The sequence below is a fragment of the Ovis aries genome, chromosome 17 (assembly GCF_016772045.2).
Source record: "Ovis aries strain OAR_USU_Benz2616 breed Rambouillet chromosome 17, ARS-UI_Ramb_v3.0, whole genome shotgun sequence".
Lineage (NCBI taxonomy): Eukaryota > Metazoa > Chordata > Mammalia > Artiodactyla > Bovidae > Ovis > Ovis aries.
The window spans coordinates 51221577-51245855 of NC_056070.1; positions in this window are offsets into that span (position 1 = coordinate 51221577).

Below are 24279 nucleotides of genomic sequence, written 5' to 3' on the forward strand. Positions count from 1 at the left end.
GGTACAACCACTTTCGAAAACAGTTTGGCAATTCTTAAAAAGTTTAGCATATATCTATTCTATGATCTGGTCATTTCATTCCTAAGTAGATACTAAGGGAAATGAAAACAGACATCCACGCAGGACCTTCTATATGAGTGTTCATAGCAGCACTGTTTACAACACCCAAAAGAAGGAGGCAACCCAAAGGTCCACCAACGAATGAATGGCCGAACAAATTGTGGTCTGTCAGTAGATTAGAGTATTTTTCAGCTGTGAAAAAAAATGACGTTCTGATACCTGGCACAATGTGAATGAACCTTGAAAACATGCTAAGTGAGAGAAGTCAAAAACAAAAAGTTATGTATCATAGGATGCCACTTATGTGAAAGGTCCAGAATCAGCAAATCCGTAAAGATAGGAACCAGATTGCTAGTTGCTATAGCCTGGGGGCAGGGAATGGGAATGGCTACTAAAGGTTGGGGCTTTCCCTTCGGGCTGATGAAAAATGTTCTGGAGTTAGATAATGGTGATGTTTGCAAGGGAGCTTCCCAGGTGGCTCAGCGGTAACGAATCTGCCTGCCAATGCAGGAGACGGAGGAGACTCAGTTTCAATCCGTGGGTCGGGAAGATCCCCTGGAGTGGAAAAAGGCAAGTCAGTCCAGTTTCCTTGTCTGGAAAATCCCACGGATAGGGGAGCCTGGCAGGCTACAGTCTGTGGGGTCTCAAAAGAGCCTGACACAACTGAGTGATTAAGCACGCGTGATGGTTGCACAACCATGTGAATATACTACAATCACTGAATCATAGTCTTAAAAGAAGATGAGTGCCAGTCCCAGCCCCAGCCTTGGCCCCAGCATTAAAAAAAGAAAAAGAAAGAAAATGAGTGACTGTTCTGGAAACTATCATTATTCCCATTTTATAGATGAGAATATTAAGGCTCAGAGACTCAGTGACCCTGGAGAAGGAAACAGCAACCCACTCCAGTATTCTTGCCTGGGAAATCCCAAGGAAAGAGGGGTGCCTGACAGGCCAGTCCTGAGGTCGCACGAGTCGGACACGGCTGAGCGACTAAATTATGAGCACTGCCTTGTTTATTCAGGCAATGTGAAAACTCCAGCACTTCACTAGGCACAAAGCAGATGCGGCATGTCTCCTGCCTTCTCCACTTTGGGAAAGAATAGAAAACAGCCCAGTTCTTCAGAGGGCAGACACGAGGGCTGGGGGAGGCTGTGGCTGCTCAGAGAGGCCCGGCCACCTCCCAGCAGCTGTCCTCGGGCAGGGGACAGAGGCCACGGCACCATGTTCCTGCTGCCAGCACGTGGGTGTTTCCTGACACCCCCTTTTGTGCAAATACATCCCCAGTGACGTTCCCGTTGCCATGGCAAGAGGCGCCCTCTTCTATCTAGAGTGACAGTCACCACCAGGCTGGGACCAGAGCCAGCGCAGCCCAAGGGCAGATTAATTCTGCCGTCACAAGTCAGACTCTGCAGGCTCTGTGCCTCCCAGGGAAGGCCAGCTGCCTGGCGCCTTCCCTGCTGGCTGGCTGTTTCTCCTGAGGGGGCAAAAGGAGGGCAGGCAGGGCCTCCTACAGACTTTCACCCTGTTTTCTGAGGAACTCTGGGTGAGGAGAGAGTAGGCGGACGCGGGTTTCAGTCCCGGCGCCTCTGTTTATAAGCTGTCTGACCTTGAGCTTCGGTTTCTCTATTTGAAAAGTGTCGCCATCAATACCTCCCTGCAGCCTTGTTGAAGGCAATCGCTTATTCATTCAACCAACCTCTTTTGTTCTGAGGACAATACCTTCCAGCCCAGGTGTTTTTTCCTCTCGAGCCTGCCTCCACCCCAGGCTGGACCCTCAGCTGACCTCCCTTTGCTTAGAAGGATCATTAAGGGAAGCCACTGGGTGGGAGTTCTAGCTCAAAGAATGTTCCAGAAACAGGATATGTTGCTCTTGGAACTGCACGGCTGGAGGAAAGAGGGATTCTGGTTGATTCTGAGAGGAGGCAGGAGGAGAAACAAACAGACAAATAGAAACTGCTCCAGAATAGACCTCTTCTTTTCCCCTGCCACCAGCCCTGACCCCAGCTTTCAGGAACAGTTTGTCTTGTTAACGTCGCAGGTGTTTGGGGTGTGGGGTCTCTTTGAGGGAGGCCCCAGCAGGACTGGGATCCACACAATAAGGTGGATCAGCAATGTGGGGTCCAAGCAGGGAAGAGGCCACCAGCCCCTCCAGAAGGGGTCTCAGGGTGCAGGCCAGGAGGCCGGAGGCTCACATGCCAGATGCCAAGTATCTTGGCCAGTAGCTCCTGCGTGGGACAGCGTGGAGAAACGACAGCCCTGCTGGGTCTGGTTAAATAAATGTCCGTTAAATGATTAGCTCCAGGATAGAAACTGCTCATCTCCCTGACCCCTGGAGGAGCCTGGCTCCGATGAAACAGGTTCCTGAGAACCACAGGAAAACTGGCCAATGACACCTCCTCCGGGCAGCCAACCAGTCTGCCCAACAGAGAAGGCAAGTGATAGGGCATGTCCACACTCGCATGCACCCTCGCCAACAGCTGCAGAGTGGCACACACTCCCAGGGTCACACCCAGACACACACTCGGGTCTGGAATGCAAGAAGGACTCGTGTTAACCCTTTCAAGGCAAGTTCTGTTATTCTTTCTGTTTCAGGCAGAGGGAAACTGAGATCAAAGAGGTTCTGTACTTTGCCTGGAGTCACACAAAGAAGTGGGAGAGCTGGGATTTGAACGCTGGAGGCAGAAACCAGTCCAGATCATGGCCCTAAACTGTCTACAGTCATGTGATCCCAGGGTACAGTGGGTGGGGGCAGAGCAGGGCGGCTCCGGGGTCCTGAGCTCAGGGTGGCACTTTTGTTTCTCTCCCTGCTCTTTTTTCTGGTTCTGAAGCAATGTTAAGCTGGCATCACTTCAAAGGCCATGGTAAGTAAGTGATGGGGAGGTTCCAAAGCAGGCATCTTGATTCCAGAACCCCATGGGCTCAGCATCCCCTCCCAAACTACTCCTCTCCCAAGCCACCCAAACCCTTCTTCAGGCACATGTTGATAGCATCCATCACTCCACTCCTAGAACACTAGAACATCACAGATCATTTATTATACCTTTTTTTAAAGAGGAAAAGAGGTGAATAGAAGCTTCCAGATTGTTCCAGATGCTTATTAGTTCATGTCAAAGTTCTGGCAGGAATTCTGGAAAACTGTTTGGCAGTTCCTCAAAAGTTAAGCAGAAAAGCACCACATGGCTCGGCAGCAATCCGCTCCCAGGTACTCACCCAAGCAAAACAGAAACGTGTATCCAGACAAACACTTGCACGTAGCAGTATTATTTTTAAGGACACCACACTGGACACCATCCATCGGTAAAGAGACAGACAATGGAATGTTATTCAACCCTAAAAAGGAAAAGAAGCGCTGATACAGCCTGCCTCATGGATGGACCTTGAAAACGTGATGCTACGTGAGAGAAGCCAGATGCAACATGTCAGAGACTGTATGATTCCATTTATGTGAAATGTCCAGGATAGGCCAACCCATGGAGACAGAATGTAGCTAAGTGGGTGCCTGGGGATTTAGGGCAGGAGGACAAGCGGGAGATCTGATGAGTACGTGGTTTCTTTTAGGGGTATAGAAAATGTTCTGGAAACAGATAGGGGGTGATGGCTATATAACCTTGTGAATGTACTAAATGCCTCTGAAATGTACATTAAAAGACAGAACTTCTGGGACTTTCCTGGTGGTCCAGTGGCTGAGGCTCCTGGTTCCCAAGGCAGGGGTCCCAGGTTCAATCCCTGGTCAAGGAACTAGAGCCCACATGTCACCACTAAGGGTTCTCATGATGCAGCTAAGGCCCGGCACAGCCAAATAAATAAATGTTTTTTGAAAAAGGCTGAATTTCATAAAATGTGAGTTATACCTCAGTAATAACTGGCTGCTACCCTCTTGCCCCCCTGCTAATCACCTTCTGTTTACCTGCGTCCCCCCGCCACACCATTGCAGGAAACCATGCTTATGCCTTCAGTCCCTCTAGGCTGACTGCTCATTCTTGAACTTCACACAGTGAAATTGTGCAGCCTGTGCTTTTCTGCATCTCGGGTTCTTTCGCTCAATAGAATGCACTTGGGATTCTCATGTGCTGCTGTAGGAATCTGTGTCTCATTTTCCTTTTCACTGCTGCAAGGCATTCCCCGGTATATGGACATGTCCTGACCTGTTGGTCCATCCGCCCACTGGTGGACATTTGGGGTGCTTCTGGCTTACACCGAGGACGAAGAGGTCTGCTCTGAGCACTTGTGTCCAGATGAAAACAGGTGTAGCAACCAGAGCACTTGCTCTCTGCACGGTGGTTCTGGAAAGGGTGGGTGCTCAAGGAGAGAGGTGCCCGTGGGCAGTGTGCTCACTCGCCTGTGGCAGAGGGACTGAAGGATGCTCTGCCGGGTCATCAGGACCCAGACCCTTAAAAACAACCCAGGGGAGTGTGGGACAGAGTCCCTGGGACCTGGAACTTTGTGGGTAAGGGGGCAGGAAGTCCCAAACTCTAGGGCTGGCCCCAGACTGATGGATCCACAGGTGATGGTCGCGCACCAGACGAGCTCCTGCTCCCACTGGAATCCACATGTGATTCGAGTCCGAGCCTTGCTTTACCAGCTGGACTTGCTTACCTTGCTTCCCCCCCTGGACTCTGCCCTGTTCTGAGTTGCCTTCAGCTCCTGCCTGGACTGTTGCAGGAGCCTCCTCCCTGCTCTCTGGGCAGCCACCTGGCCCTCCAGGTCTCCTTCCAGCAGCCAGAGGGAGCCTGGTCCTGGTATTCCTGTGCTCCCAAGTCTCAGTGGGTCCCTTCTCACTTTGATGAAATCCCAAGTCTTCTCAACGCCCTAGTTCTGCAGGGTCTGCACCCCACTCCTGCCATGACCACACCTCCCAGCCTTCTCACTCTTGCCACTGGAGGAGGAGGAAGCAGATGGGGTCTCACAGCTGAGCAAGGGCGACTCAAACAGGACCCTGTGGGCCACTGGGAGGGGTTGTTGCTGTCCAGTTGCTCAGTCATGTCCAACTCTTTGTGACTCCATGAACTGCAGCATGCCAGGCTTCCCTCTTCTTCACCAAATCCCAGAGCTTGCTCAAACTCATGTCCATCGAATCAGTGATGCCATCCAACCAGCTCATCCTCCATCATCCCCTTCTCTTCCTGCCCTCAATCTTTCCCAGCAACAGGGTCTTTTCTAATAAGTCAGTTCTTTGCATCAGGTGGCCAAAGTATTGAAGGCTCAGCTTTAGCATCAGTCCTTCCAGTGAATAGTCAGGGTTGATTTTCTTTAGGATCGACTGATTTGTTCTCCTTGCTGTCCAAAGGTCTCTCAAGAGTCTTCTCCAGCATCACAATTCGAAAGCATCAATTCTGCGACTCAGCCTTCTTTATGGTTCAAGTCTCACATTCATACATGACTACTGGAAAAACCATAGCTTTGACTATACGGATCTTTGTCAGCAAAGGGAGGGGACCTTGACTTTATTTTCAGTGTGAAGAACTTGGATCCTAAGTTCAGCTGTGAGTCAAGCTCTTGATGTTCATGCTTACATCCACCCTCCCACCAGCCTTAGAGATCAGGAGCACTTGAACAGGCTGAGGCTCAGAAGGAGAAGCTGCTTGCTCAGGTGAACTGGCAGACACACTCTGCTCCCTGGAGATGTTCTGAGATGGCCCCCGGGGCTGACATTTCTTTCCCTCCCCAGAGGTGAATGACCCTGGCCTCAGGGGCACCTTTTCGGGCAGGGCAGTTCCTTTGAAGTCCTTTGAAGCCCCAGCCAGCCGCTTGAACAACCTCTTTCTCCATCTCACCTTCCTCCTGGACTCCTGCCAAGCTTCTCAGGGTTGCTGAGAAGAGGTGGAGACCCAGGGAGGGTGTTCTCTTTTGTTCCACTTATCTCTCTGGGTTTTTTCAATCACATATACATATGGTTACCTTTTTTTCAAATGACACAGTGTAAAGGATATCTCTGTCCCATCTAATTTGGGGGTATCCACTTCTCTGCCCCTGAAGTCTCTGCAGGGACCAAGTTCTGTATGTCCTTCCAGAGGTGACCAAAGGATGCACACAGAGAAATACACAAATAAAAACGTGAAATTACTCCTAATGGACCAGTGGGAGGGGCCTCCCTTGCTCTTCTTTACCCACCTAGTTTTCTGCCTTGAACAACAGAGCTTAAAAATTTTCTCAAGATGTAACCCCAGCGGAAGCCTGAGAAAAACATCAGACCAATCCCAACGGAGGGGCATCATGCAAAATCCCTGACTGAGGTTTCTGCAAACCACCCAGCTCATCAAACACAAGGACAGCCTGGGAATCCATCACAGTCGAGAAGGGCTCTAAGGAGAAGTGAGGATTAAATGCAACATGCTGTCCTGAACGGGACCCTGGAGAGAAAAGGGCCATTAGGAAACAGTGAGAGAACCTGAATAAAGGATGGACTTTAGTTAATAATAATGTATCAATATAGATGTGAAGGAGATCAACCCTGGGATTTCTTTGGAAGGAATGATGCTAAAGCTGAAACTCCAGTACTTTGGCCACCTCATGCAAAGAGTTGACTCATTGGAAAACACTCTGATGCTGGGAGGGATTGAGGGCAGGAGGAGAAGGGGACGACCGAGGATGAGATGGCTGGATGGCATCACTGACTTGATGGACACGACTCTGAGTGAACTCTGGGAGTTGGTGATGAACAGGGAGGCCTGGGGTGCTGCGAATCATGGGGTTGCAAAGAGTCGGACACGACTGAGCGACTGAACTGAACTGAACTGATAGATTTCTTCACTGTGGGAAATGCGCTGTATGGATGGAAGATGTTAAGAATGGGTCTGGAGAGGGTGGTTCCCTGGTGGCTCAGTGGTAAAGAATCTGCCTGCCAAGGCAGGAGACACAGGTTTGATCCCTGATCCAGGAAGATCCCACATGCCTCGGAGCAATAAGCGCATGTAAGCCACAACTACAGAGCCTGCACTGTCAAGCCTGTGCTCGGCAACAAGAGAAACCACTGCAATGAGAAGCTTGAGCACTGCAACTAGAAAGTAGACCCTGCTCGCCGAAAGTAGGGAAAGCCCAAGCAGCAGTGAAGACTCAGCAGAGCCATAAATAAATAAATAAACTACATAGTGAAAAAAGAAAAAGAGAATGGGGTTGGGGGAACACTGGGTATGGGATGTTTGGGAAGTCTGTGCTATCTTTGCAGCTTGTCTGTAAACCTAACATCATTCTATAAAGTATTTATCAAAAATGTTTTTAAATTATTTATTTATTTTTGACTACGCCTGGTCTTTGTTGCCGCACGTGGGCTTTCTCTAGTTGCGACGAGCGGGATCTACTCTTTAGTCGCATTTTGGGAGCTTCTCTTGTTGCTGACTATGGGCTCTAGGGTGTTTGGGCTTCAGGAGTTGTGGCGCATGGGCTTAGCTGTCCCGCAAGTGGAGTCTTCTCTGACTTGGGGATCAAGCCCGCGTCCCCTGCATTGGCAGGCAGATTCTTAACCACTGGACCACCAGGGAAGCCAAAAATAGTGTATTTCTTTTTTTAAGGATCTCTTTATAAAAAATCCCTTGAGCTGTCCACCAAAGGCTAACCCACCTGATGCCCTTTATTACGTGTACATCATCCCACAGTTAAAAAATACAAAACAGAAGTGATGTGTGAATGCAGATCTAGGAGGCTGCTCAGTGCCCTGGCTCTGGGGGCAGCCTCAGCCTTCATAACAGCCGCATGGTGTGTCATCGTCTGGCCATCTCATAACTGATATACCGGGTCCCCTGTGGATTGACACCAACCTTGTTTTCAGGCTTTCGCTGCTGTCAGCAGCCTGGCTGAGCATGTTTTTGTCTGTCCAAGCTTACATGCCTCGTGCCAGCCTCTCTGCAGGATCAGGTCCCAGAAACAGAACGGTGGCCTCAAAGAGTGCCTGCAGGAAGAGTAGGGCTGTGACATCACAGGAAGAGATCTGCTTCCCAGATTGGGTGGAGATCTGCTTCCCAGAGCGGGTGGAGGCAGATGGGGGGGTGGGAAGGGGAGGGGGAGGGGGAGGGGCTTAGCGGTTTTATTGAGGGTGGTCAGGGAAAGCCTCTCAGAGGAAGATGACATTTGAGTAAGATGTAAACAAGAGAGAGCCAGAGTCACGGGAATGTGTGGGGAAGAGGGATTCAGGCAGAGGGAATAGAATGTGCAAAGGCCCTGAGGTGGGGCCATTTCTGGTGTGTTTGTGGAACGGTGAGAAGGACAGTGAGCTGGATCAAAGTGGCTGGAGGGAGAGAAGATCATGGGGACTGAAGAGGCCAGATCCTGGGGTCCTGATGCAGCCATGGAGAGGAACTGGGATTGTATTGTGAGCAAGATGGAGAACTTTTTTCAAAATCTTTTTTCCTTTTTTTGGCCACACCTCGACATCTTCATTCCCCAGTCAGGTGTGGAACTCATGCCCCCTGCAGTAGAAGCAGCGAGTCCTAACCACTAGACCTCCAGGGAAATCTTGGGATTGGGAACCTTTAAGGAACGGTGGCAGATCTGATGCAGGGTTTAAAAGACCCCTCTGGTTGCTTTAGAGAAGGTGCAGAGTAACTGGGGAGACTGGGGAGGAGGCTATTGCAATAGTCCAGGCAAGACAAGATGATGATGGGGAGAAGGGGCCAATCTGGGGTGCATTTTCAAGGCAGAGTCAACTGCACTTGCTGGAATCCTGGGGTACTAGGGCAAGGCACACCTGGAGTATATTAGTTTCTTAGGGCCTCTGTAACAAGTACGGACCACAAACTGGGTGGCTTAACAGAACTGTGTTCTCTCACAGTTCTAGCGCCTAGAAGTGTGAAATCTAAGTGTCAGCAGGATCATGTCCATGTGCAGATTCTTTTTCTTCCCATATTTATTTATTTGGCTGCACCAGGTCTTAGTTGGGGCAAGAGGAACCTTTGATCTCTGATGTAGCATGCGGGATCTTTAGTTATGGCATGCAATCTCAGTTGCGGCATGTAGGACCTAGTTCTCTGACCAGGGATAGAACCTGGGCTCCGGCATTGGGAATGCAGAGTCTTAGCCACTGGACCATCAGTGAAGTCCCAATCCCTACGCAGATTCTAATGAAGGACAGCTCTCCCCCGCCCCACCCCCAGCCCCGACCCATCTCCTCTTCTAGCTCCTTCCCTGGAGGTTGCCAGCGATCTTTGCAGTTCCTTGGGTTGCAGCTGCACCCTTCTAACGTCAGCCTCCATCGTCACATTGTTTTCCCTGGTGCCTCTGTCTTCATTAGAGCCCTCTTCTCTCTTATAAGGATACCAGTCATGTTAGATTTAAGGCTCATCTTACTCTGATCTGACTCATCCTAACTTAACTAATTTCATCTACAGTGATCCTATTTCCAAATAAGGGTGAGGGTGGGGGGATTACATTCCAGGCAGAGGGAATTTTAAGTGCAAAACCCCTGAGACAGGAGAAAGGGCTATCTATCAGTCTCAGACCCTGGTTTTCCTGCAAATCTTGTTCCTGAAAAAAAGACAAGGCTGAATTCTGAGGGGAAGAGGAAGGAAGTTCTGTGCCCCCCAGTTCATTGACAGCCCTCCCTGAAATTTGCCAATTCCCCACCTCCCCAGGCTGCCTCGCTTCTCTTTTCCTCCTCCCTCTCTCTTTCCGGTTCAGGCAGCTAGACTCTCTTATCACCCCTGCACATGGTTTCCTTTTTAGCCCAAAGGTCGTTATTTTAACACCTGTTGGGAAGACAAGCAGACAGGCTCCCAGGGCACGGAGAAGAGGGAGTGCGTGGGGACGGGCTGCTGGCAAGGCTGACCTTCAGGACTTAGCTGCATAGTCTGCCTCATTTTGTGCGGGCTGGGATACTGTCTGGAGCTGAGTAATCCACGTGGTTTGACCCGTAATGTCTGCCACTGGCTGGAAGGGCTGGAGCTGGCAGGGTCCCTCTCTCCATTTGTAGTCTCCCATTTCCTCAGGCTTCACTCTGTCCACGTGATCTCTTGTTCTTCTGGAACATGGCCTGAATTTCTTTACCATGGCCACAGCTGGGTCCCAAGAGAGGGAAAGCAGAAATCAGCAGGTCTCTCCAGACTTGGAGTGGAATCACTTCTGCCGCTTTCTATTAGTCAAAGCATTCACAGAGGCCACCCATTTTCAGGAGACTCTGCCTCCTGGTGGGAGGAGCTTCAGGCACCTGCAGGGAAGGGACGAGTTGCTGGTGGCCATCTTTGCAGGGAACCCTCACTCCCCTCCAGCCTGCTTCTGCTGGCCTGGCAAGGCCTCTGATACTACAGAGGATTGCATGTCCCAGCTGTGAGATGCTAGTAAGATATGCAGGCCCTGAGGAGTCTTGTTTTATACAAAAAGCAGGGAGGGGCATGATACCCCACCAGAGAACAAACATTCGAGCCACTTGGTGCTGCACTCTGGCTGGTAGGCTGAGTACACACATTAGATGTTTATGAGAATAAACAGTCATTAGAACTCGAGAATTAGAAAGAAAATAAATACCATCAATATATTTTGCTAATTTGGCTCTGAACCCTGCCTGCCTGTGAATTGACTAGTTTCTGGCTTGCAGAGGTGCACGTACATGTGTGCACAAGTGTATGTGTATGTATACTGTAAGCCCTCTAAATGGAAGAGTCTCTTCTGGGTGCCTCAGTCTCCTCCTCTGTAAAATGGGGGCAAGAATAGCACAAAATGCAGGCTTGTTATGACAGTTAAATGAGAAAATATGTACAAATTGATGAAAACAGTCCCTGGAACCTGATAGGTGATATACAAACATGCCACAATTTTTTAAAACAATCTTATTTATTTATTTTGTGCTGGGTCTTCATTGCTGTGAGGGCTTTCTCTAGTTGTGGTGAGCAAGGGTTACTCTCTAACTGGAGGGGGCGCAGGTTACTTATTGCAGTGACTTCTCTTGTCGCGGAGCACAGGCTCCAGGGTGCCTGACTTCAGTGGTTGCAGCTCCTGGGCTCTGGAGCATAGGCTCAGTAGTACTGACGCACGGGCTTTAGTGGCCCACAGCATGCGGAATTTTCCCAGATCAGGGATCAACCGTGTGTCCTGCATTGGCAGGTGGATTCTTTACCACTGAGCCACCAGGGAAGCCTGATATGTCGTAATTTTAACTAGTGCATTCATTCATTCATCAGCTACTAAGCGGCCCCCAAGCAGGGGAGGCCCTTTGCCTAGTGTTCTGGATCCAAAGATTGTTCTAGAGCCCTCGTACCTGTGAACATCTCACCACTGGGGGTGCTCTGGGACAGGTTTCTTGAAGGATGAATGATTAGGGTATGGACTTTTCCCTCCAAAGCTCTGGCTTGGAGAGGAGACAACCTTGTAAATAAATCCTTGTAAAAATTGCAATGAGAAATGCAAAACAGCTCAAGGTATTTGAGCCAGGGGAAAGGGTATTTCACCCAGGAAAAAAGGACTGGTTCTGATGGAATTTTAGGTCTAGTGGCCAAAGCAGGCAGGATGCCCTCCTGGATCCCCGGAACCAGGCAAACGATGGCCTCTGACCCCAGTCAGGATAGGAGAGAGCAGGGTGGGGAAGTCCTTGCACTATGGAACATGCAGGCTTTGCTGGACCGCAGGCCTTTCCCCTCTTTTGGGTTCACAGCTCCTGAACCAGGGGCTCCTGGTTTCCAGCAGGAGACGTGGGTGGCAGGTTTACATGGGTGGAGGTTTATATCAGGAGGGCTTCCAAGTTTGCTTGTGTGGCAAGTCAATGAGTGACTCTCAGTTTTGAATCAAAACCAGACATCGCCTCACAGATGTCTGCCTAGAGCAGCTCTGACATCTATGTAGATTCTTCCATACAACACTGGGGTTGAAGAGTCACTGGGGGGATCCACAGGCCACAGCATTTGAAACCTTGAGTTGAGGCTACATCTCAGATCCCCACTGACTGCCAGGGACCCTGTATGTACATCTCAAATGGGGTCCTGGTCCAGACCAGCCACATCATTTGCTGAGTCCTGGTGCAAAATGAAAACACAGGATCCCTTGTTCAAAAATGATTGAGAATTTCAAGGTGGTGACTACAGAGCATTAAACCAAGCTTGGGGCCCTTCTGAGTGTGGCTCCCTGCGTGGCTGTACAGCTGCTCACTCAGGAAGCTGGCCCTGTCCCCATCAGCCCCCCGTGGCCGGAGCACACAGTAGGACACATGGAAGGTGTGAAAAGTCCAGGAAGTGTGGCTGGATTCGTGCACCTCTGAGTTGGCAGACAGGGATGGGAACCAGGATTGCTGGGTTCCGGAGATTTGGGGTTTCTCTGTCTCCTGCTTATTTTCTTAGGCTACCAAGTTGTTACCATCAGTTCTGTCTTCCTGACTCCCCAAGGGATGACAAAGGCCTGGCAGGAAAGCAAAGTAAACTCTCCAAGGCCATAAAAAAACAAAGGGTGATTGTGTGGGCTCCTAGCTGCAGCCTCAGAAGCAGGTGTTGTGGGGTGCCTGGCTGTGTGTGGCGCCAGCTGAGGTCAGTGCCTTGCATCCAAGAGGTGCTGACTGTTCCCACAACTGAGTTGCTTTGTACAGTTGGAGGTGGGATGACACAGCCCATGCTTAACCTCTGGGACTTGTCGTGGTTCCTCCCTGCCCTTGAGTGTTTGGAGGAGAAGGAGAAAAGTAGGAGGTAAATGGAGAAGCAAGAAACATGAACACTTTCATCCCAGAGGCCCTGAAAATGCTGGGTCCAGCTGTGGACAGAGGTCCCAGATCTAGAATGATGAGAGGTTACCTTCTGCTCTGCGCCGCAGGAACCAGGCACTCCTGATCCATCAGACTGAGTAAGATACACCCCTCTTCAGGCCCTGCAAGATCTGCACCGCCCCCCTCCTCCCACTGCTTCCCAGCTATTCCCTGACTGTGCAAGTGTGTACCTGCCTTAGGGCCTTTGCACTTAGTTTCCAATACCAGGTATTCTCTTCCCTAAGGTATTCACGAGACTCAGTTCCTCTCTTTATCTCCATCTCTGTTCAAATGGAGCAGCAGCTCTCCCCAGCACTCCTTTCCTTCTGTACTACTTCTGCTTTTTTTTTCAAGATTTTTTTTTTTTTTGGATGTGGACCATTTTTAAAGTCATTATTGAATTTGTTAACAATATTGCTTGTTTTGTGTTTAGGTTTTTTAGCTGCAAGCCATGGGAGATCTTAGCTCTCTGATCAGGGATTGAACCTGCACCCCCTGTAATGGAAGGCGAAGCATTAACCCATGGATCACCAGGGAAATCCCTACTTTAGTTTTCATCATGATACTCATCAGGATATTGTATTTGTTTGTTTGTTGTCTTTCTCCCTCTAGTCAGTTTCCTAGAGGCAGAGACCTGACCTCATCTGTCTTGTCTACCCTTATGCTGGAAAAAAAAATACATATGCATCTCCAAACGATGTGAGGTGACTCCCTTTTATACAATGGGAGGGTTTTTCTCCCAATGCTTTTGGTAGGTATAAAAGTTTTGAGGTACAAATTAAATAGTCAAATGTTTATTTGCATGTTTATATTAGTAATAGAGTAATAACCATGCCTAACTACATTTATTTAAGGTCACATGTTAAATAACTAATATAACACATTATGAAATATGTCTTTTTGTTCTGGGCTTACATTCATGAAATAATGTTCTTTGAGCCCTCCACGTGTACCCTTGACACTGTGTTTTGAATCATCAAATAGAGTTTGGCCAAGCCCATCTGCTCCCAGTACGTCTAGAACTTTTCAGACACGGCATTTTTTGAATCTGCATATGATGCAGCCACTGGAAATGTTATCCCAGGCCACAAATACCCTTTTGCATAAGTTAGGACACTGCTTGTTTCATTTGCTTTGTGGTGTATATTATTGATGAGCTCCAGCAAGGAATGTTTCCTATATTACTTTTTAAAGTGACCTTTAAAAGGTTTGTTTATAGTGACATCCAACACCTATGAATGCAAACTTTATAATGGCGAGATCGGATTAAATTTCTTGGCGTTCTCTCTGAATAAATGTCTCGGGGATATGACATAAGAATCCCACACATTGTAATTTGAGGTGGTTTCAGGCAGAGGCTGTGGATCTCACCTGGTGATTTATTTTGAATCTCCTGGGGGAACGTCTTTACCTACATGGATGTCCCTGGGTTCTGCCAATAAATCAACAGAACCAAAATCCTGGGTGATGAGGAACAGGCATCTGCAGTTCTTTCCTTAAAAAAAAAAAAAAAAAAAGCTATTTATTTATTTATTTATTTGGCTGCGTGGGAGGGATGGTGGTCTTAGGGGCTTCCCAGTTGGTGCTAGTGGTAAAGAACCCACCTGCTAACGCAGGAGACAATAAGAGATGCAGGTTCAACATCTGGGTTGGGAAGAGCCCCTGGAGGAGGGCATGGCAGCCCACTCCATTATTCTTGCCTAGTGAATCCCATGGACAGAGGAGCCTGGAGGGCTACAGTCCACAGGGTTGCACAGAGTCAGACACAACTGAAGCTACTTAGCACGTATGCACGTGGGGTCTTAGTTGTGACACTCGGGATCTTTCCGTTGCAGTGCTGGGGCTTCTCTCTAGTTGTGCCTGATGGGCTCCAAAGCACCAGGCTCCATAGTTGAGGCACAAGAGCTTAGTTGCCCCACAGCATGTGGGATTTTAGTTCCCCAACCAGGGATTGAACCTGTGTCCTCTGTATTGGAAGGTGGATTCTTAAGCACTGGACCACCAGGGAAGTCCCAGGCATCTACAGTTCTAAAATGATGACTCTAATATCTAGCCAGGCTGAGACCCATGAGGCTAATTTTCATATGACAGACTAGTGGTTCCCAAAGTGTGGTCCTCAGCCTCCAGCATCAGCTCTAGGTGAACTTAACAGAAATGCGCTTCTCGGCCCCAGTCCATACCCACTGAATCACACATCTGGGGGTGGGGCCCAGCAATCTCCACATGAAGGGTTTTCACAAGCCCTCCAGGGAATCCTGATGCTTAGATTAAGGAATGGCTCCAAACCAGGCATCTCAGAGCACCAGGAGCAGCAGAGTTTACCCCGCCTGGAGGCAGAGAGCTGGACTTTTGTCCCTTGTCCCAGCCAGTACAGGCAGACGACAGTGCCAGGAGTTGTTTGCTCCAGACTAGGAAGCGAGCAGGCTCCGGTAGCACTAAGTCAGCCTTCAGAGGAAGGTCCTGGGTGTGGGCCATCAGAGGTCAAGTTCACAGAACCTGGGAAAGAAGGCACAGATTTTGTGAAAGGCCTCCTGGGGATCAGGACAGGACACTAACAGGGTTCTCTGTACCAGGGCAGGAAGGAGCTGGAATGTTCAGCCTCCACTGGGGAGGCAGCCTCTCTCATCGAGAGCAAGTCTGAGACTTCCCTGGAGGTCCAGTGATTAGGAATCTGTCTGCCAGTGCAGGGGACACAGGTTCAATCCTGGTCCAGGAGGATTTCAGATGCCACGGGGCAACGAAGCCCTGCAGCTATTGAAGCCTGCATGCCTAGAGCCTGTGCTCCGCAACAAGAGAAACCACAGCAATGAGAAGCCCATGCACTCCAACAAAATCAGTCTCCGCTCACTGCAACTAGAGACTGTGTTGCAACACTGAAGAGCCAGTGCAGCTAAAAATAAAATAAATAAATAATAAAACAGTCTCTTATCCCTAAGGAGAGGTGACGGGAGGCCAAAGGGGGAAATAAAACAGCAAATCCAGGGAGAATGGCTATTGGGTGAGCAAACAACAGCATCATCAAACCGCCAGATGGACCACACTTGACCTCAGCTGGCCTCTATGGCTGGGTCAAGGGGATACCGAGCACCTTCTCCCCATCCTTGTCATCCTTTGGGGGACTACCTAGGGCTTCCTTTGCCCCACTCAGTGCCCTTGGATTCATCCAGCCCGGAAGGGTGGGGGCCAACTGAACTTGAGATGCACCCACTGAAAGGGGAAGTCCTGTCGACATTGCTCACCACCCTGCATTACAAAAAGCTGTCTAAAAAGCACAGGAATCTCGAGGAGGTGGGGGTGGAAGTTCCCTTGACTTCTCTCTTCAGCCGGCACCGGGAAAAAAAATGCAAGGTTACAAATGGATTACTGGCCTCGGTCTATTAGTTCTCTTTAATTCCTCTTGCAGTCATAAAAGGAGAGGTTATTAACATGAGGTGGCTGGTAATAAGCTAATTATGGGGCCGGCAGATCAGGAGTGTGAGGAGAGGCCAAGCCGGGCCCCGGGTTTCCTCTGAGTGAACGGTTCTGAATGATTATGGGTGTCACCAAGCCATCGCCGGCCAGCTGTGCCACGGACCTGTTATTTACTTGGCACTTTGGGTGGGGCACCAATGCTCAGACAGGTGTCTTTAAACTCCCCGGCCCCAAAAGCCTCCTTTCAGCCTAAGATGTGTGACAGGAACTCAAGGAAACTGTGGAAAATGCAGAGACCCCAGGAGACAGGATGCTGGGTTTGTCTCCACTTTCCTTGACTCAGTCACCTTGGCAGTGAGACCAGGAATTTGCTTTCTCTCCCTTGATGGACGGGCTTTTGGCTTGCCTTGTGATGGGTTGTGGCCCCCATGTCTCACTGGAACTGTGTGGAAGGGGAAACGTGTGGGAGAGGCTGCCAAGGCCTGAGTGTGTGTGTGAGGGGGAGAGGGAGGCAAATGAGGACTTAAGGTTGTGGGTTCAAGTCCCACCAAAGGCCCTGGGTTATGACTCTTGGCCCCAAGCCAACAGAGGAAGGACGAGAGGCATAGATGACTCATAGCTGTGTGTCCCCAGCACAAGCTGGACGACTTTCCAGACCACAGTGGTTTGTCTGGGACTTTCTGGGTTTTAGCACGAAAGCTCCCACGTCCTGGGAAGCCCCTCTGTCCCGGGCAAACTGGCATGATTGGTCACCCTATTCCAGATGTCCCAAGCAAGAGAGCTGCCTGGAGATGATGGGGATGGCCTGGGAGTCAGACAGATCAGGATCTGGACTCCGTTACCTCCACTGACCCTGTGAAAGATAGGACCAGTGACCCTCACACACATCAGTCTGCTACTGCTGCTGCGAGCGTGCTCGGTCATGTCTGACTCTTTGCGACCCAGTGGACTGTAGCCTGCCAGCCTCCTCCCTCCATGGGAGTCTCCAGCCAAGAATACTGGAGTGGGTTGCCATTTCCTTCTCCAGGGGATCTTCCTGACCCAGGGATCGAACCCACGTCTCTTGCATCTCCTGCATTGGCAGGTGAGTTCTTTACCAACTGTGCCACCTGGGAAGCCCAGCACATCTATTTCCCACCTGACAAATGGGTGGGGAAAAAGTCATGTCAAAGAATCAGTGGGAAAGTCAATGGAGTAATGGATGGAAATGTAAGTGCCTGGACTAGAGTGAGGTTCAGAAATAGCATTCATTTTTGTTGGTTTCCTCATTGTCGATTGTGGGAGACCAAGATGAAGGCCTCTTGGAGACAGAAATTTACAGCGAGGGAGCTGCCCTTGACTTCAGGGAAGAAAATTAAGAAAATCAGAGGCAGGGACTTCCCTGGTGGTCCAGTGGCTAAGACTCTACACTCCCAAAGCAGGGGCCTGGTGTTCAATCCCTGGTCAGGGAACTAGATCCCACATACCACAGCTAAAAGATCCTGCATGCTGCAACTAAGACCTGGTGGAGTTGAATAAATGAATAAAGAAAATAAACATTACAAAAAAGAAAATCAGAGGAATGTTCACAAAGACGTGCACTGGGCAGGTGTTTGTTACAACATTACATGGAATGAAAAGACTGATACATTCTTAGGCCTTTCTGTAGGGAACTGGCTGATGAGGCAGGATTTATCTGGACAGTATGGGTTACTACACAGCTCTGGGAAGAGCATGGAGGTGATGTGAAACTGATACAGAATAAGCTCCAATTATAGAGCATTCAGTGAATATTCAAGAAGCAAAATGGTGTGTATAGAAGTCTATGTTTGTGTTAAGAAAAAAAAAGGAGAGTATGATTGCTCATCAAGGAAATGTACATTAAAACCACAATGAGACACCACTTCACATCCATCAGGATGAGTACTGCAAAGAAAAAAAAAGAAACAGAAAAGAAATGTTGGTGAGGCTGTGGAGGAAGTGGAACCCTCATGCATTGCTGGTGAGAATGTAAAATGGTGCAGCCACCGTGAAAAATAGGATGGCAGTTTGAAATGTTAAACACAGAATGACTCTATGACTCAGCAATTCCAGTTCTGGGTGTATGTCCAGAAAGAACCCAAACCAGGGATTCAAATAAATCCCTATAACATGAATGTTCACAGCAGTACTGTTCACAAGGGCCAAAAGAGAAAACATCCCAAATGTCCATCGATAGATGAAAGGACCAACAAATTGTGGTTTTATCCATACAGGTGGAATATTTTTCAGCCATAAAAAGGAATGAAGTACTGGCAAGGCTACAGCATGGATGAACCGCAAAAATACCATGCTAATTGAAAGAAGCCAGTCATAAAAGGCCACATCCTGATAGGAAATATCCAGAATAAGTAAATAAATCTATCTCCGAGTGGGGAAGATTCCCTGGGGGAAAGCACGGCAACCCACTCCAGTATTCTTGCCTGGGAAATCCCACAGACAGAGGAGCCTGGTGGGCTACAGCCCGTGGAGCTGCAAAGAGTTGGACACCACTGAAGCAATGTAGTGCAGCACACAGAGATAGGAAGCAGATTGGTGATTACCAGGGACTGGGGGAGGGGAGAGATGGAGAATGACGCTTCACGGGTACCGGTTTTGTTTGGAGTGATGAAAATGGTCTAGAACTAGACAGTGGTGATAACTGTGAATATGCGAAATGTCATGGGTGATAAATTTATGTTATGAATACTTTACCACACATACAAATAATGTCAGGAAGAGGATGTATACAAATTCATACATACACACAAACATATATCTTTGGAAATGTACATAGTATCTCTGGAAGGAAAAGCAGATAACTGTGGCTGTCCTAGGGGAGGGGAAGTCAGGGGGCCAGAAGTCCAGGGGAGGAGATCTTTGGACCTGTTGAAACTTATTTTATCATATGTATGTGTTACTTTTAACAAGTAATAACGTATTCAGGTGAATTTTGCAAGATGAAGAATGTCAGAAATTGAGGGGAAATACTGAGATGTTAAAAGATGGATCCCTTGTGTGGGGCGAGGGGGTCGTGTGTTCAGGCAGCAGTAAGAACACTGAATCACGCATCCCTGTTGCAGCTCTGCCTTCACCACGGAGGACAAATGTTCTTTCAAATACCACGGGAGAAAGACAAGTTCTACAGAGAGAGTTGAATTCGTGGTTGGCTGGGAGACAGTAAAAAAAAAAAAAAAAGACACAAGAGAAGAGCCTGAAGATGGGCAAAGACCTGGATTTTCTAAAAGGGGAAAATAACATGGAGTCTGGAATCCCCAGATGGGGTATGTCTGACAGCCAGAGTTCTTAGCAGAATTCTGGAACAGAGCTTTACACAGATGGCTCGTGACTATTTAGAAGAAAATATGATAATCACGAGAAGCTAACACAGGTTCACTAAGCCACCTTGTGCTGACTGATATCAGTTTCCTGTTTTCATGGGGAGACCACCCTGGAAGAACAGATGGCCCCTTAGGACCCCACCCTCCTAAAGGGTCTGTTGAATAGTGGTTTCATTATCTTTACAGTGGGATTTGGTGTCAAGCCCTTGATTGTCCGCCTTGTTTCTTTTGCATCTGCTTTATCTGACAATGCTATTCCTTTCCCACATGTTTTTAGGACATTTCCCTTAATGGTTGTTTGTCTATTTATACGCTACTCAGACTTATTTGAATATTTATTTATTTACTTAAACCTGTACTAGTCAAGAGTGTTTTGACTGCAAGGAAAAGAAATCCAATTCAAATAGCCTTAAGCAGAAATACTTTCAGGTATGGCTGGATCCAGGTGCTTAAATTGAGAATCTGTATCCTGTCATATGTTGAGTTTGCTTTCCTTTGTATTGGTTTCATTTTAAGGTTGGAGCTCTTCAAGTGGAGAAAAGATTGTGCCAATAGCTGTACAGTTACCTCTTATCACCTTGGCAACCTGAGCAGCAGGGAAATGCTTCTTGCCTGAAAGCTCCAGTTACTGGGCCAGCTCTGATTGGCCCAATCAATTCTTATACCCATTCCTGAAACAATCACCATGAGTCTGCCCAAGTTCGGCCACATCCTCTATCCAAATCACATTAGAGATTATTTCATTTAGTAGCAGGGAAAGAAAGTTTCCCTAAAGGAGATGCTATTATTGGGAAGAGAAGAAATGGATGCCTGTCAAGCAAAAACACAGCCTAATCAAATTATGATTAATTATGCAAATATTGTGCATGGCAGGAAAGTCCTAACTGTCATCCCAAGGTCAAAATGAATCTGCTATTATCTCCCTGTGCTCCATGCCTTCATTAATACAGAAAATAAGAGTTAACTAACTGATAGTACTCTGGCTCATGAAAACTAGATGGTGATTTGGGGGGATCTGTTTGTATTTGGGTCATGCAGGTGAATACATGCGAGGTCCTTCTGTCTAGAAGTGAAGGCTGCGCAGGAGAGGCGGAGGTGGGGTTACAAAAAGGCAGCTGCAGGCTGGGCAAGTAGGACTGAGAGCAGACAGATGGTGTCCAGAAAACACACAGTGTGACTACAGTCTCAGGCAGAAGCTGTCAACCTCTCCTCCTCTGCACACTCTGCTGGGCTTGGTGAGTCTCCTGGGTGTGCTGTGGTCAGAGGTGGGACCTGTGACTTAATGTCTTCCTGATTAAGACAGAGCAGAGCTTTAGATCTGGAATGCCAAGTAAATGTCATTCAAGTGCCAGCTGCAATTGTTTGCAAGCAACTCCCTTTGACATTGTGTTCCAAGGAATTAAAGGCTTTACCTGGAATCAATGGACTAGGGCTCGAGGATCGATTAGCAATGCCTGTCCTGGGAGCAGACCGTGCAGGGATAGTAGGCTCGCCTCATGTTTGCTGAGACTGGGTTGGGTCTTCCCAAGGCTATTCCAAAGAAAAGGGATGTCAAGAGGTCATCCCAGCAAGTGAAGACAGCTTTACTTCCATTGAACGCTAAATGAAATAATCTCAAAGCAAATAGCACACTCTATGCACCGTCTGTTCTCCTAAGCCTCTTTTCTTAGTCTGCATTATCAACAACAGGTGTTTGCTGTTCATTCGACTCCAACCACCAAAAATAGGCATGACAGTAAGGACAGAATAAGACAGCTTCTAAGACTTCAGTCATTCCTGAAAATCTTCACATATTCATAAGCCAGTGTACCATTGACTCTATTGTCTAGCCAATATTTTTCTTTAAAGTGCTTTACCTTTCTAAAACTTTTTATCAAAGTATGTTAGACATACAGAAAAGGCATGGGGTTTTTCGTTTGTTTCTTTTGTTTCATTTTTTTTTTTTTTTTTCCCACCGCACAGCATGTGGTATCCTAATTCCTGACCTGGGATCTACCTGCATAGGAAGTGCGAGTCTTAACCGCTGGACCACCAGGCAAGTCCCACAGTCACGGGTCTTAAATGTACAGCCTAAAGAATTTTCATAAAATGAACATATAGGTGTAAACCAGCACTCATTTCAAGGAAAACCACCTTCCTAAACCCCCACATGACTCCCGCTGCCCAGACTTCTTTTCAGTCCCAAGGGCGACCACTACCCCGTCCTGACTTTTAAACTACAGATTAATCTTGCTTCAGTTGGAAGTTTAAATCAATAGAATCTTACAGTTTTGACATCTTTGTGTTTGGTTTCATCCATGTTGTTTTGTGTAATTGTGGTGTTGCCTACCATGGGGTAAATACACCACAATTTATGTATCCATTCTAGGTTGGTGGGTATTGGGGAAAGTTTTTATTCCGGGATGTAATTAATAAACCTTGTATAAACATCTTTGTGCATGTGTTTTTTGTGAACCCACGGACACTTTTCTATATGTATGCACGTGAGCTCAGTCACTCAGTCGTGTCTGACTCTTTGTGACCCCATGGACTGTAGCCTGCCAGGCTCCTCTGTCCATGGGATTTCCCAGGCAAGAATACTGGAGTGGATTGCCATTTGCTTCTCCAGGGGATCTTCCCAACTTGACCCAGAGATGGAACCTGTGTCTCCTGTGTCTGCCTGCCAAATCAGGCAGACTCTTTACCATTGCACCACCTGGGAAGCCCAAAAGGTATATACCTGGGCTAGAAAGTATTGGGTTCATAAGCGGGTGTGTGTTTAGATATAGTAGACAGAGTTTTCAAAGTGTTTGAACCATTTGATACTCCCACCCAAGTGTATGAAAACTTGGTTAAACTTTGTTTTTCTTGTTTATTTATTTTTAACTTATGTGTAATTATCTCAAAGGTCAGAATGGTGGGATATAAACTTATTTATTTGGTTGCTTGGCTTGCAGGATCTTAGTTTCCCAACCAGAGATCAAACCTGGGTCCTCAACAGTGAAAGCACTGAGTCCCAAGCACTGGACTGCCAGGGAATTCCCTAGATAATGATTTAAAAAATTATTTATTTGATTGCATCAGATTTTTGTCAAGTCATGCGAGATCTTACATAGAGGCACACGGACTGTCTAGCTGTGGTGTGCTGGCTCAGTAGTTGTGGCTTTTCGGGCTTATTTGCTCTGCATTTAGGATCTCAGTGCCCTGACCAGGGATTGAACTCATGTCCCTTGCATTGCAAGGTGGACTCTTAACCACTGGACCACCAGGGAAGTCCCTAAACTTGTTTTTATTTATTTATTTATTTTTCCCTAAACTTGTTTTTAAAAGGCAACTATATACCTATCACAAAAGAAAACTCAGAATCACTTGCCACAAACAAAAAGGTAATAATTCCTGTAAAAACTGGTAACTATTAAAATGGTTCACCTAAAATCTGTTAAAAATGTCATCACCTAAAGTCACCACACTGCCATCGGGCAGTACAGATGTCACACTTCTGGAAAGACTAGTGGAGGCAATACTGCTGGTTCTTACCCAGCAGGAGGAACCCTGATTTTATGTGGCTTCTCCACCAGCTGTAAGACCCCAGGGACAGCTGAGCCCCACCTCCAGCTCCAGAGAAGGATCTGACTGGTGTGAGAGTGAGCCAATCCGCTTTGTCTGGGATGGTTCAGGAACAGGCATGTGACCCAACGCTGGCCAATAAGGTGTTTAAAACTCTGCATGGGGCACACTGACTGTCTGCAGGCTGGATCTCAGGGCCTGTTGGACCTGGGTTCGGATCCTGGTTTTCTGTTTCTGCTCTTGGTAACCTGAGCCATGTTACTCTGTGTCTCTGGGCTTCACCTGTCAGTGGTGGCTGATGAGGTTGAGAGAAGTCTCGTGTGCCACTTAGCCAGCTCCCTGATCTTAGTGAGTACCTCTCAAGTTATCGTGGGTTCTGGGAAGAGGATTCACATGGGTCCTTTCCCCACCGGCTTCTAGGATGGGGTCTTGAAATGCAGTCGTCTTAAGCAGCTTTTCTTTTCATTTTAATTTGGGGAGAAACTAGAAAAAACATCTGCAGTCAGGGCAATGGAATAAGAATTGATGTTCTGGGCCCCACCCTGAGAAGTAGGTTGAAGGGAAAGTAATAGTAGCTGGGCTTTACAGGCATTGAGTCATTTTATTGTCCTAACAATCCTATGAACTAGGTTATCCATTTTACAGATGAGAAAATTGAGGCTCAGAGAGTTACTCAGAGAGAACGTGGCAAAGCCAAGATTTGAACCCAGGCCACTGGATGCCTAAGTAATTATCCCTTTGTTGCTGTGAGAGTCCTGATTTTATTTAAAGACCCATGCCTTGCCATGTGACATAGGAAAGTGTAACCCATCCCCAGCTCTGAAGAAAATCCAAATTGGTCTCAGACAATTATCTGATCCCATTTCCCTTGCCAGAAATTGGTTAAATCATGGGCATGGGACCCAGTTATAGCCAATGATACATGAACTAAAGGCTGCAGTGGGCTTTGGGGAAAGGTTTCTTGTTCTCCATGCACTGGCTATTGTGTCTGGATGCATTAGCTGGAGCAGTGACAGCCGTTTTGTGATCATGAAGGAATCTGAGATGAGAACAAAGTTGAGGATGAGAAACAAAAAACATGGAAAGAAACTGGGGGTCCATAACAATGGCACTTAATGAATCAAACTCAGAACTACGTCCTCTTCCTGATTTCTTGCACTGTGAAATAGCAAATGATCTCGTTGTTCAAGATAATTTGTGCTAGGATTTGTTAATTAGTGATAATGCATGTGTGCTCAGCCATGTCTGACTCTGCAACCCTGTGGATTGTAGCCC